The sequence below is a fragment of the Asterias amurensis genome, chromosome 1, assembly GCF_032118995.1.
Source record: "Asterias amurensis chromosome 1, ASM3211899v1".
Classification (NCBI taxonomy): Eukaryota; Metazoa; Echinodermata; class Asteroidea; order Forcipulatida; family Asteriidae; genus Asterias; species Asterias amurensis.
Window position 1 is genome coordinate 24,857,527 of NC_092648.1, and position 13,005 is coordinate 24,870,531.

At 38.6% G+C, this 13,005-nt stretch overlaps 1 protein-coding gene across 1 annotated transcript in view; it reads right to left on the minus strand.

Annotated features, from left to right (window-relative positions):
- Positions 1–12,996, minus strand: part of LOC139934066 (uncharacterized) — a 38,293-nt gene extending 25,297 nt beyond the window's left edge. The window contains exon 1 of the mRNA XM_071928366.1: positions 12,497–12,996. The gene's annotated coding sequence lies outside the window, so the exon portion shown is untranslated. The remainder of the gene's footprint in view (positions 1–12,496) is intronic.
- Between the last annotated feature and the right edge of the window lie 9 nt (positions 12,997–13,005).

A 13,005-nucleotide genomic window follows, 5' to 3' on the forward strand; every position in this document is an offset into this window, starting at 1 on the left:
TAATAGTGAGTCTTAGTCGTCATGAAACTCTTGAGCAAGATCCAATGTAGTGATGTCCACACCAGTGCGTATGGGAGCTTTATTTTAGGCATCAACCAAGCTCTGTACATGCGCTAATCAATGCAAATGCATACTAAGTGCACTGATCTCCATGGAAACGACATGCAGCATATACATGTACATGTAGTGACGAGAGAGAGCGAGCGAGGTCTTGTATGCAAATGAAGGTGTTGTGGCACATTCAGCAGCCACTGCCAGCAACACCAAGGGCCAAACTCCTTACATGTGTTACATAACACTCAGGATTAATGGCTTCACATCCCATCTACTGGTTTATGGTTTATTAAAAGACATTCAAAAATTTGCGGTCCAACGTCCAAATTGCATTTTGAATTTACAATTTGAAAAAAAACATTAAACATACAAAATAGGATGAGGCAATACTGCATTACAGTGTCTTGCTTAAGGACACAAGTGTCACGACCAAGACTCTAACCCACACTCTGCTGTATAAGAAACACCACAGCTTGAGTCCAGTGCGTGTGACCGCTCAAATCGACACCTGCCTGATTTTTCTCATATTTTCACCCAGTCTTTGGATCCGATTGTACTTTCTTGAGTTGTCCTCCTCTGTTTTTTTTCCCTGTGGGATACAGTAATGCCGGTTTCATACTTCTGGTGAATGCAAATACTTTAGCAAGTTGTTGTCATGCGATAATGTGTACACACAGTGTACAGACTCTGTATCACCAGAAATACAAAACTACAGGTTTGGATACTACATGTTCATGCTATGGGGATTTTATGCTTTGGGGATTATTCCTTTCTCGCTTTGGTAATTGCTTTATTTCTGTCAACAATATTATTCGTTAACTTTTGTTACTCCATCCACCTAGATATAGGAAATTCTTGTTTGTTGATGTATTCCCGGGTGTAAGACACCTGCCGTCGATTTCACAAAACTCTTCCTAACAAAGATTAATCTTAGGACTTAGGAAGAGTCCCAACCCTGCACTGTAGCATACAGACCTTAAGATTAATCCTAATTTAATACTTGTCCTAACTCGAGATAAGACGAGTCCTAACTCTTTGTGAAATCGACCCCTGCTCTAGCAATGCAAAGGTCAGGGTTTGAATCCCACCCAAGTGATTTGCCTTTGTATATTTTCATTGTGTATACAGTGCTTAGTACATTGGTGTACATTATTATTATTATTTATTTGACCTCAACAAATACAAGTACATCAAAAAGCACAGCAATAGTTAAACGAAAAGCAACGAACCAAACAAAATAATAACGAATACAATAAATATACAAGCAAAAAGCACACAATAAATATAAAAAATAAAAATAAAAACCCAGAACAGAACATGACAGGAGGGCAACTAGATTGAGCAAAAAAAGGAATGAATTGAAGAGGAGCATGCAGGCATGTAAGAACAAAATAAATGTACAATCCTTTATACCTGATGCAAAATTGCATTATACATTTTTAATTTAATTTGCATATTTGTTGTTTCTTGTTTTGAGAAATTGCCAAATAAAAGAATAATAATAATATTGTTATTAACAAGAAATTAAGTTTTGGTGACATCCCAACAAGAAGGTGTATGTTGCAGAGCCATGATTTAAGTTTTATTCTGCAATACCTTGTGGTCTCATGGTTCAGACCAGAAGCTAACACAGAAACAGACTTTAGATAAAGACTCTATCTAAGGTCACATATTGGTGGCTTGGGTTGTGATTGTTGCTAAGGATGTTGCTAAGGGTTGAAGTGAACGACAGGCTTATTTCACAACACAAGCTTACATTGTGATTTAGCTGCAACTGCTTAAAAAGCTTATAATAAAAAAATAACAATAATGTATTCATAAAATACCTCAGACAGTTTCGCTATTCCTATTGGTGGAGAGCGCGTCACGTGGGTGTGTATAAACCTTTGTTTATGACCAGTAAAAAGTGTGCTTGCACCTGTGCTTATAAGACAGTGTCTTCATTCCTATTGGTCGAGAGTAACGGCCGGGACAGTTGTGCCACATCACATGATACGCGACTTTATTTCGAGGTGCAAGACTTTATTCCGAGGTGCAGAACAAAAATCAAAACATATTTGTACAACAAAAGAGAAATATACAACACAATGACAATATACAAGGAATAATCTAAGTCAAGACATGTAACAAGCTAGGTGTACAGTGAATTTAAACAAACAAGGTTTCAGCAAGTTTTTAATGTTATATGTTATTTGGTTAAGCGTTCCAAAGTTCTACAATAGCCTACAAGCAGAAAATGCATGATCGCCATATGATGAGGGAGTTCTAGGAATAGTTAAAAGGGACTCATCAGAAGAATGAAGAGTGCGAAAGTAACAAGTAGTTAAGCCGATCGATTAATGCATTGACGTCATCCATCCACCATCTTAGAGGTAAACAATGAAGCATTGGAAACGGGTGGTTGGGTTATGGTAGAGGTATCCTTCCTCACCGTACACCTTTTGACCCCGGTTCGAATCATGCCTATGTAGAATGTCCCTACCTGACTGCATGTGTTTCCTTGGTATTTATCACTGAAACTTTCTTGCTCACTCATCGTAACTATCCATGAAAAAAAGAGGAGATGAGAAAACCGGGCAAGAAAAAAAAGAGGAAAAGATAATATTCCTATACATTTGTACAAAGAAAGTGAAGACAAAAAGAGGAAAATCAAAACCCCTAAAGAGGATAATCAGCTGAAAAGAAGAAGTCTCACATGCCTGCTTGCTTGTCTTCTCTCCATGGGGTTCTTGGTTAGCACATGTACATTGATATCCTTGGCTTCACAACCAGGATAAATCAAATGAAAATTACAACGATTTTTATGACCGACGCACAGGATTGGCCAATGAACAACCTCTTTTTGACCTCTACATGTAGGTGAGGGCAGCCTACTCAAATGACATAATGCATAATAAGTCTATTCAGAAGCAGCCAAAGCTAGCTATAAAACCATGAGAAATATATCCGATAACGCTATCTTTTCAGTTCATCTTATCTACTTCTACATTCTCTACATACCACAGACTTACTTTGATTAGTGTAAAACAAAAACAAAATGGCATCCCTCTAAAAATTGTTTTTTTTAGCTTTTGGCGCCACAAGCCTAACTGAACACTCAACGATTAGAACACTCTCATCTGCTCACAACCGGACTTTCACCTATGTTGTTCCTCAAATTATAATAATGATAATAATAATGATAAGACAATTAAAGAGTGCAATTCAGTACTGGAAGAACTCTTAATGTCTTTACAAACAACACAAATAAAAAAAATAATAAAAGAGAATTCTGCAAACTAACGTATACCAAATGTTGAACAACCTCCCAGTATCCAATTGTTGCATGCTGTTGCACTCTGTGATGGGTATGGCATTTTGTACACCCGGGGAAAATGGCACCTGAGGCAAAGCCAAGGGTGTCATTTTCCCCTGAGGGTCTACAAAACCCATGAACCCCATATCGCAGCGTGCAACAATTGTTCTGTTATACCTTGGTAACATGATTATTCCTTTTATCAAAGTTATGTTGTGATCTTCAAACATTATTTACGATGAGATGCGTTTAAACTAGTAAGCAAACCAACAGTTTCGTTAAGCGCTTGAAATCGAGCAACGCTGGGAACGATCAAGGTAATGTACACCTTTCATGTGCAGCCATGGTTCATGCATTTTGTTGCATGTCAAGTGTTTATCAGATTCAAATGTTAGGGGCATAAGAACTAAAAACTTATCTTTTTACATGAGTTATGTTAACAGGTGAACATTAACTTGATCGTTCCCACCGTTGGTCTATTTCCAGCTCAATATGAAACATCCGCGGGAACAGTGACGAATTGTTTCTTAATTAAACAAATGTTCGTCTGCTTATTAAACTATCTAACTTTGTCGTAATAATGATGAAAGATGGCAACAAAACTTTGAGAAGAGGAATAATCATGTTACCAAGGTATAAAAGGAACCAATTGTTGCACGCTGTAATTTGGGTCCAGGGGAAAATGGCACCCTCGGCAAAACGCCATGGACCCCTGTCATAGCATGCACCAATTGAAATAATGTTTCTTAAAACGCTATACTATTAAAAGAAGCTGCACGCTTCCAACTAAAAGTTTTTTTGCTGTTCATGTGATTACCAAAACAACCTTCCCTTTAACAAGATATTACATGAAGTGTGTACCTTTCAAATGGCATCTGCTCGAAGCAGTGTTCAGACTTTATTTATATTTTTCCTTACAGTCAATTTCGAAGAGAAGTGACTGACCGGTAAGTCAGCATCACTTACTTGATTTGCACACTTCAAACCAATGCAACAATTGGATACTGGGAGGTTGTTCAACATTTGGTATGTTAGTTTGCAGAATTCTCTTTTATAATTTTTGTTATTTGTGTTGTTTGTAAACATGAAGGTGTAACATGTGAATGGTGTATAACATGAAGGTGTACATTTATATTGTAACATGGGAATGGTTTCACATGTAAATGGTATACATGAAGGTGTAACATGTGAGTGGGTAACAACATAAAGGTGTAACATGTGAATCGTAAACATTCAAAGGTGTAAAATATGAATGGTAATATATTAAAAAGTGTCTTAACTTATAGAGGTTCACGTGCAATTTGTATACATGTAGGTAATCAAAAAACATTTAAATGTGAGAAAATGTTTGCATGGAACCAGCTTTTGAAATGAAATTTTCACAGGGTTAGTTTTGAAACCCAAAAAGTGTAGAAATAAAATAATATAAAAATTTCAAAAATTAAAGATATTATTATATCCTAGTCTTACAATGGGGTAAAAACACAAATAATATGTATTAGATTCTGTTTTTAACTGTTTTACTGTCACTTTATTTTGGTAAATTGTTAACAACTGTATGATATCCAATGACAAGATCAAGATTGATAAATAAATTCATGTAGCGCTTGTACAATGAACAACGCATTCACCCAGTGACCTTACTTATGTACATTAGCATGGCCAAGGTATCTTCACTTATATTTCAAACTAATGGCCTTGCCCTCTTAGAGAGGAAACTCAAGGCATTTCATTCTTGGGAACAAAGCCGTCTTCCCGATTAGCTGTATGAGGTTTCCTGGATCCAAGCCAATAGGTAATGGTTTATCAAGCAGCTTTAAGGGATGTTACAGATGCGAGGTAATCACTATTAAAATTAAGGACAATAAAATGTAGCTTTCAACAGTATTAGGGCCCCTAAAGCTTTTTGAGGAGCTCTCTCAGATTATATCCCCAACCTCAAGGTTTTCAAAAACTAGAAGCACTTCTGGCTTGCATCAAAATGACAATACTCTGACATCTAGTGTGGGAGTTTGCTTTGTTCAGTTGTTATACAAAGCTGCTATACGAATTGGAGCTTCCACATAGACTCAACATGAGTGACTGATGACATAATATGAGTGATGACTTTAAAAACAAGGCCTTTTTGAAAAGCTTTCTCAAGCGCACCAGAAAAGGGTAATCAAAATGATTATTTTTTTTACACAATTAAAATCTGTTTAATCTCATGTGAATCCAAATTCCTTATTGACTGAAAACATTTGTTATTTTCTAAAGATTATTTGTTGTTGTTTTCAATCAAGTCGTTATAAGATTTTTGATTTTGAGAAAATGATGAAGAACATTTCGGCATGGGAGAAGAAACCCAAGTAGGAGACACCTACAAACAATGTAACCACGAAGGGACTGAAATCTCGATCAACATTAGTTACAAGGCTTTGTCCAAGTTGGAATGGGATTTCAAGAGTCGACACTGCAGTTGTTGTGTGTTGTACTAATAGCCCAATGGTCTAGAGTTCAGCAGACCAAAGATCTGGTGTTATCAGCAGTAGGGGAGGGTTTGAATCCTGTTCGTGACACTTGTGCCCTTGAGCAGGGCACTTATTAGACTTGACTCAAGTCCCAATCCCGTGCCATCCCCAGGAAACTACTGCTTTGTGATGCTCTGCATTCCCAAACCTGTTCTGCATGCGGGACAGGGACTTGACGATGTCGCAGTCGCCTGGTATGTAAATGTATTCACTTATGAATATGTAACATTGTTACGTGATACGGCAGGCCTGATACTTCACAGAGGCAACGGAGGCGATTGTCTCCGTTGCCCCTTGCCATCGCCTTGGTGCCCTTGAAATGCTCCAGTAGAAATTTACAATTTCCTCATAGAGTGCCCTTTGCCAAAGAGAAAGTGCCTTGGTGCCCTTGCCCTTTCAAAAACGAAGCATACAGCCCTGAAACGACTTATGACACCGACACCCCCTTGCCTGCTAATGAGTTTACCCGCCCCACGTGCGTGCGGCATATAGACACGTGCCTTACAACGTCTTCTACTGTGATGTCACAGAGTATAATGAATATTTTACCTGCAGGGCAGCGCTTCCACGCTCCCATTGGTTTTGTACATCTCCCCATTTGGGGAGATTTACATCTCCCCATTTGGAGTGATTTTCCAATAACAACATGCAGAGTAAGAAACAACTTCGTCAAGTTCCATTCTCGGGACCACATTTTGACGGCGAGCGCGCACTGTGCAGGCTGCGTTCGTTTAGCTTCCCTGGGTTGACCCCGGTGTGTGGCATGGTTTTTGTCCAGGATGATTGTGGGTAATTATCTGCACACGTTCGTCCTGGGAAAAAAAAACGCCACACACCGGGGTCGACCCAGGGAAGCTAAACGAACGCACCCACTGTATGCTACGGGTTGTTTCATAGTATAAAGTTGAGGTAATAGCTTAGGGACCTCACACACGAGAATGGGACTTGAATCAAGTCTAGGCACTTATAAACCATAGTGGATTTGTGAAAAGTTTGGGAGGTATTGCATTAGGCTCCTAGTGGATGACACCCATGCCTACATTTACATCCTGACGAATTGTAACCCTTATTTAGTTGGCAAAGTGACCCTGGTGGCGGTTGATTAAAGTGGCTGTCGGGCCGTGTGATGTTAGGCGATTTCTCATAAAATAAAAAAATCATAAATACAAAATGTACATGTTTAAAGGCAGTGGACACCATTGGGACCGTACTTACTCAAAATGATTATTAGCATAAAACCGTACTTTGTAACATGTAATGAGGAGCTGTTGATAGTATTAAAACATTGAGAGAAACGGCTACCTCTGAAGTAACATAGCTTTCGAGAAAGAAGTATTTTTCCACAAATTTGACTTAGAGATCTCAGAATTAGATTTTGAGGTCTCGAAATCAAGCATCTGAAAGCACACAACTTCATGTGACAAGGGTGTTTTTTCTTTCATTATTATCTCGCAACTAAGACGACCAATTGGGCTCAAATTTTCACAGGTTTGTTATTTTGTGCATAATTATGTTGAGATACCCCAAGTGAGAAAACTAGTCTTTGATGATTACCAAAGGTGTCCAGTGTCTTTAATATCATGTCAAGCTTTGAGATGATTAAGTATGATCTAAAATCAATATTTCAGTGAAACCTCAGCATTTTAGATTAAAACATTCATAACAAATAATATAAACTATAATATTCACTTATCAGTTATCACTGTCAAATTGTAGGCCAAGGTACCTCAAGGTCAAATTCATTTTTGTGATGCAATTATTTCCAATAGAGCTAGTCCTCTTAAAATGAAAGTGGAAGGAAGGGTTACTTCATTCCTTTCTGCTGGTGTCTCCTATTGTACTACATGTATTTGTTTAATGCAGGAAGTATGTATTACCATGGTATTACTATGAACGAAAGCATTATCTACACAGTACATTGCAATGGTAGACTTATTTTACACGCTGTTCATATCAATGTCCAACTCCGGGATTCAGAAGAAGAAAAAAATTATTTGACATTTTTATGAATCATTTTCCGGTCCCAATTTCCTTGTTAATGATTCACGTATGGTACACGTGTTCCCCATTTTTTCTTTTATCACACTACACACCATCCGAAACCACATTTGATGTCATATTTCTGGGCAAACAAAATTGACAGTCAATCAGTCATGTACCTTGACCATGTGAGATGTGTTTACCGAGAAATGAGGAAGTTCCAGTTTTTGTTGAACCGGCTGTGAGCTGAAATTCCAACCTTATTGATTGAAAACATTTCAAATGAAATTCAGCAAAGAACACTGCTTGCCATTATTGCTCAAGTAGGTCTTTATAAGCAGCTCTTTGAAAGTGAGCCCTTGGCCCAGTTTCATAATCTTTGTTAGCACAAAAACATGAAGCATTGAAAAGAATCACATAACATTAAACAAGTTACCTGCCAAATTAACATGAAGTTGACATTGTTGTGACTGGCTAAATTTTTGCTTAGTTTTGTCAAGAAGTATTTTCAGCTAAACAGCTTATGAAATTACTCTTACTGACATCAATAAACTTCAAACTGGTATTTTTATGTTCAAATATACTAATAATCTCCTTCCTCGATCATTTTCCACTTTCTTCACGTCGGTTCATGAAGTCCATGACTTCTCAACCAGATCCCGTAATAACCTGTTTCTTCCTTTCACCTGCACCCTGTACTCTAGCAACACCCTTCGATTCACTGGTCCACGTCTTTGGAATGCTATCTCTAGCAATTTAAGAACAATGCCGTCCGTGGGTCGATTTAAGATCTCTTACAAAAGAGTCCTCCTCTCCCACTATGTAACATAGCTTTTCTCTCCACTTATTTTTTTTCTTTTGTCATCTTCAGTTAGCCTGGTTTAACATTCTTTGTGTTTTTGTCGTCAGCATTTTATATTGTCATTGTGTAATTGTCTTGCCCTTGTTTCTTCTTCGATGTTTATTTGTTTGTTTGTTTGTTTGTTTGTTTGTTTGTTTGTTTTCTTGTCTGTATAAAGGCTGTTGTCTACAAGCCACTGCTTAACTAACAGCCTCATGCTCTCGCTCCTGTATTTGTACATAGTAAATTCCTAGTTATTAATTTATTATTTGCTTTTAGTTTATATTGTTTTTCTGTATAATTTAATACACTTTAGATTTGTTAAATTTCTATATGTACTGTTTAATTCTCACAATTGTTTTTTTTCTCAACAAGAGTATGGAATAAACGTGTATTGAATTGAATTGAAAAAATTGGGCCCTTGTGTTAGTTTTGAATCAAGCTTGAATCATTTTTACTGACGTACATGTACCAAGTGTTATGCAATTTTTGGGGGTGAGATTTAGAGCAGCCCCTTGATCAGCCCATCTGCATTGTAGGTTAGGTTTGGTTGGATTAGGTTTACTGTTTCCACAGTAACATTGTGAATGTAATACACGTATTAATAATATTAACATGTTCCAAATGATATAGTTTTTAGAAGCCAGTTTGTGATACTGCCAGGTATTAAAGGAACACGTTGTCTTGGATCGGTCGAGTTGCACTTTGAAAAGCGTTTGTAACCATTTGTGATAAAATGCATATTGTGGTTTATATTGATAAAATGCAAATTGGTTAGAAAGATGGTGTAAAAGTAGAATACAATGATCCACACAAACATGCCTCGAAATTGCACGGCTTTCCTTTTACCTCGTGGACTAACACGGTCGGCAATTTATGGGAGTCAAATTTTTGACTCCCATAAATGGCCGACCATGTTAGTTCGCGACGTAAAAGGAAAACCGTACAATTTCGAGTGATACTTGTGTGGATCATTATATTCTACTTTTAAAATATCTTTCTAACCATATTCATTTATAACAAACTGTTACAAACGCTTTTTTATAGACCAACTCGTCCGATCCAAGGCAACGTGTTCCTTTAAGCATGAGCCTCAAACAGGTCATTGGTTGGGCTTGGGCCCAAACCAAACACCCATGTGAAATAATTGTAGGGCGACTACTCTATATTCCTACACCCTTATGTTCTGACAATGTTCTGAAAACCCCCTTTACGATTTAGGCTAAACGCTAGGTTAGGGTTAGGGGTGTTGGAACATGGGGGTGTCAAATCATGTCTTTAGATTAACCATTTTTGCACTTGCGCTGTATGAAAAATTACAAAAGCAACATATTTTTACTATTTGTTGTACACTGCCCTATTAGCATAAAAGCTTGCTCTTTGCTCAAACATCGAATGTAGAAAAAAGATACAAATGTCCCGAGACAAAAATTACTTTTGGGATATTGTTTTACCGATTTCTCAGCACCTCAGCAAGTAATATTTCAAGGCAAGTTTTCTGTCATCGTTATCTTCAAATCGTGTAAGTTCAATGTAATTCTGTGGACATTGTGTCACCAGCGAAACCACCATTTTCTATGATTGTCTCACAAAAAATGCCCCAAAATAAAAAATAAAGACAAAAAACAGATTTAGCTTGAAAACTAATACTACCTATAATGACTTATTGAAACAAAAAAGAAGTACAGGAACAGTGCCCCACAAGGCCTTCTTCTTTGTCTTCTTCCTTGGTGGAAGACAGTCTGTCGATGGTACTTACACACTGTGTGATGTGTGTGCTGCGCGCTTGCAAAGTTTATTAGGATTCAGAACCGCAATGCGTCTTGGGTACTCCTAGAACTATGAGGTCTGTTCCACTATTGCTCTAAGCGACAGCGGAACGAACCTTATAGTTCTAGTTCTGCTTCGATGACCACTGTTTATGTTGTCATGCAAGACATGCGATGCGCCTGAGCTACAGATGCCCCCTTTTAGTAGTCAGCATGCTCGGTCGAGCAGCGCCCTCTCTTGATGTTTTACTATTCGCGATAAACCTTATGGACCAGAGCAAAATGTATAGTGCAGTGGGCTAGAAACAGCAAAGCAATTTACAAAGATTTAAGCAAATTTTGACGTCACATGCATAACGTTATCACAGCAAATGTTTCGAGGAGTTGAGCACAATAAGTCAACTGATGGAAACTATTTGTTGCGAATCAACTTTTGTATCGCATTCGCATTATTCGCAGGAAGTATCATGATACGCATTAATCGCAGGAAGTATTTATCAATATCATGAATATGAACCGACCTTAATTTTCTCTTGAGTCCTAACAAGGAACATGGAGGAATAATACACCGAGTTTGAACGGTCCGCTAAGCCCCCACAGGGTGATTACTGATCAATGAATTGTTGTTGTCACCGATAGTGTCAAAATTTCTAACAAAGGAATCTAGCGCCCCATTCACTGGGTCTATATAACGATGGAGGAATAAATTAGAACTCTAATTTATTCCACATGATATAACAGTAACACGTTGTATTTAATCGACCCGTACCCAAGACTCAGGAATGGTAGTGCCAGGTGTACTCCTCTAGAACTATTTCGGTCGGTTTCGTCCGCTATCGTCTCCCTCCCGTTACGGGAGGCGATTCTAGGAGTATGCTTGGTGGTACCTCCATGGTGTATTGAACCATTAACTGAACCTTGATGATGATCATGGAGCAATAAACTTTGCTCCATCATAAGGTTTATCGTGATTCAGAAACTCAATGCATTGTGGGAAGGAATATGGGGCAGTTTCTATGCAGTTTCTTAGACTCGCGCACGCAACGCCTATACCTTGCGTTGGTTCAACAGCGCCCTCTCTTGATATTTTGCTATTCGCGATAAACCTTATGGACTAGTTCTGAAGTTGAACCGAGCATGTCACCAAAAATGTACTCCTAGAACGGGTACCGGTCACTTCGGCACCTCGCAAACTCGGCACCCACAACCTCGGCACCTTGCAAACTTGGCACCCACAAACTCGTTACTCGGCACGCGCACATAAGCTACAAACTCAGCACCCAGTTGAAAACGCTCAATCTGCCATGGTTGCAAACTCAGTACAGTTGGAAATAGAAATAAATCCCGCCATGCAGGCAATTCACGCTCCCAAATCACACTCCATTCAAAAATCAAAAAGTCATTGTCAACCAAACGCTAAAATTTTCAAAGCCCACTTCATCACAAACTAGCGAAGCTTCACCACATGAAAACATATTCGTGGAGGCATAATTATTAAACAACTTTTTAAAAACTGAACGTGCGGATGTTAAAAAAGTTTCCGGGAAAACAAATCTCCGATGCCAATTTTTCAAAAGTTCGGAAGCGGTTATTATGGTCATATATTATAAGCTAGTATAAGTATAACTACTAATTATTTCCATTAACATCGTTTACAAAGCTGCTTACTTAAATTTTTTAAAACCAGCTTTTAATTTTAAGGTGTTTTTTGTTCTACCTCCTAGTCCTACAGTCCTAGTCCTAATCCTATATATGATGATGAGTACACATACTTGTTTGACTTGTGCCGAGTTTGCGAGGTGCCGAGTTTGCATGGTGCCGAGGTGTCCGGTATATTCCCTAGAACTATGCGGTTTCGTTCCGCTATCGTCTCCCGTACACGAAACCGGGAGTAACCAAAATGGTGGTTGGTAAATGGTAAAACAAGAGTCAGTACAGCGATCAAGTTGACTGCCGCTGAAGAGTGTGTCAGTGGCGTAGAAAAGGAAATGGAGGTAGAAACATTTCGAAATAAAAATAATGAGTTGTTCTTTAGAACAGTTCTCACCTCATGACCTTCCTCAGTTCCTGGGGGAGGGGGAACCGGACGAGAGCATCGACGAGGTACTGACAACCTTTAATTTATCAGCATGACATTGCTTCGCTCAAATTCGAGGGTAGTACTAAAAAGCCAACAACTGACAACTGCCGACAACAACTATGGTATACTCCAGTCTGGAGTCCAGAGGAGGTTTCTGCACAGTATAGGAAGATCAACGAGCTAAACGAACGCACCCATAGCACTAAAACGTGCAAGCAGTTGTCATCAAGTGTCGTGAGTTATCGGCTTTTAGTGAAAACGTGCAAGCAGTTGTCGTCAAGTGTCGTGAGTTATCGGCTTTTAGTGACCGTCACATGACGACCGAACCACCTTTACACTTTGCATGTTCTCGAAAGCACTTTCATAGGCTTGCTACTCCACTCTGGCCCCAGTCGCTTCGTAATTGAAGTCCCTTTATTAGGAAACATCCATGGATAATCCAGCCGTACTATTATCAGTGGATAGTTTACTAAGCT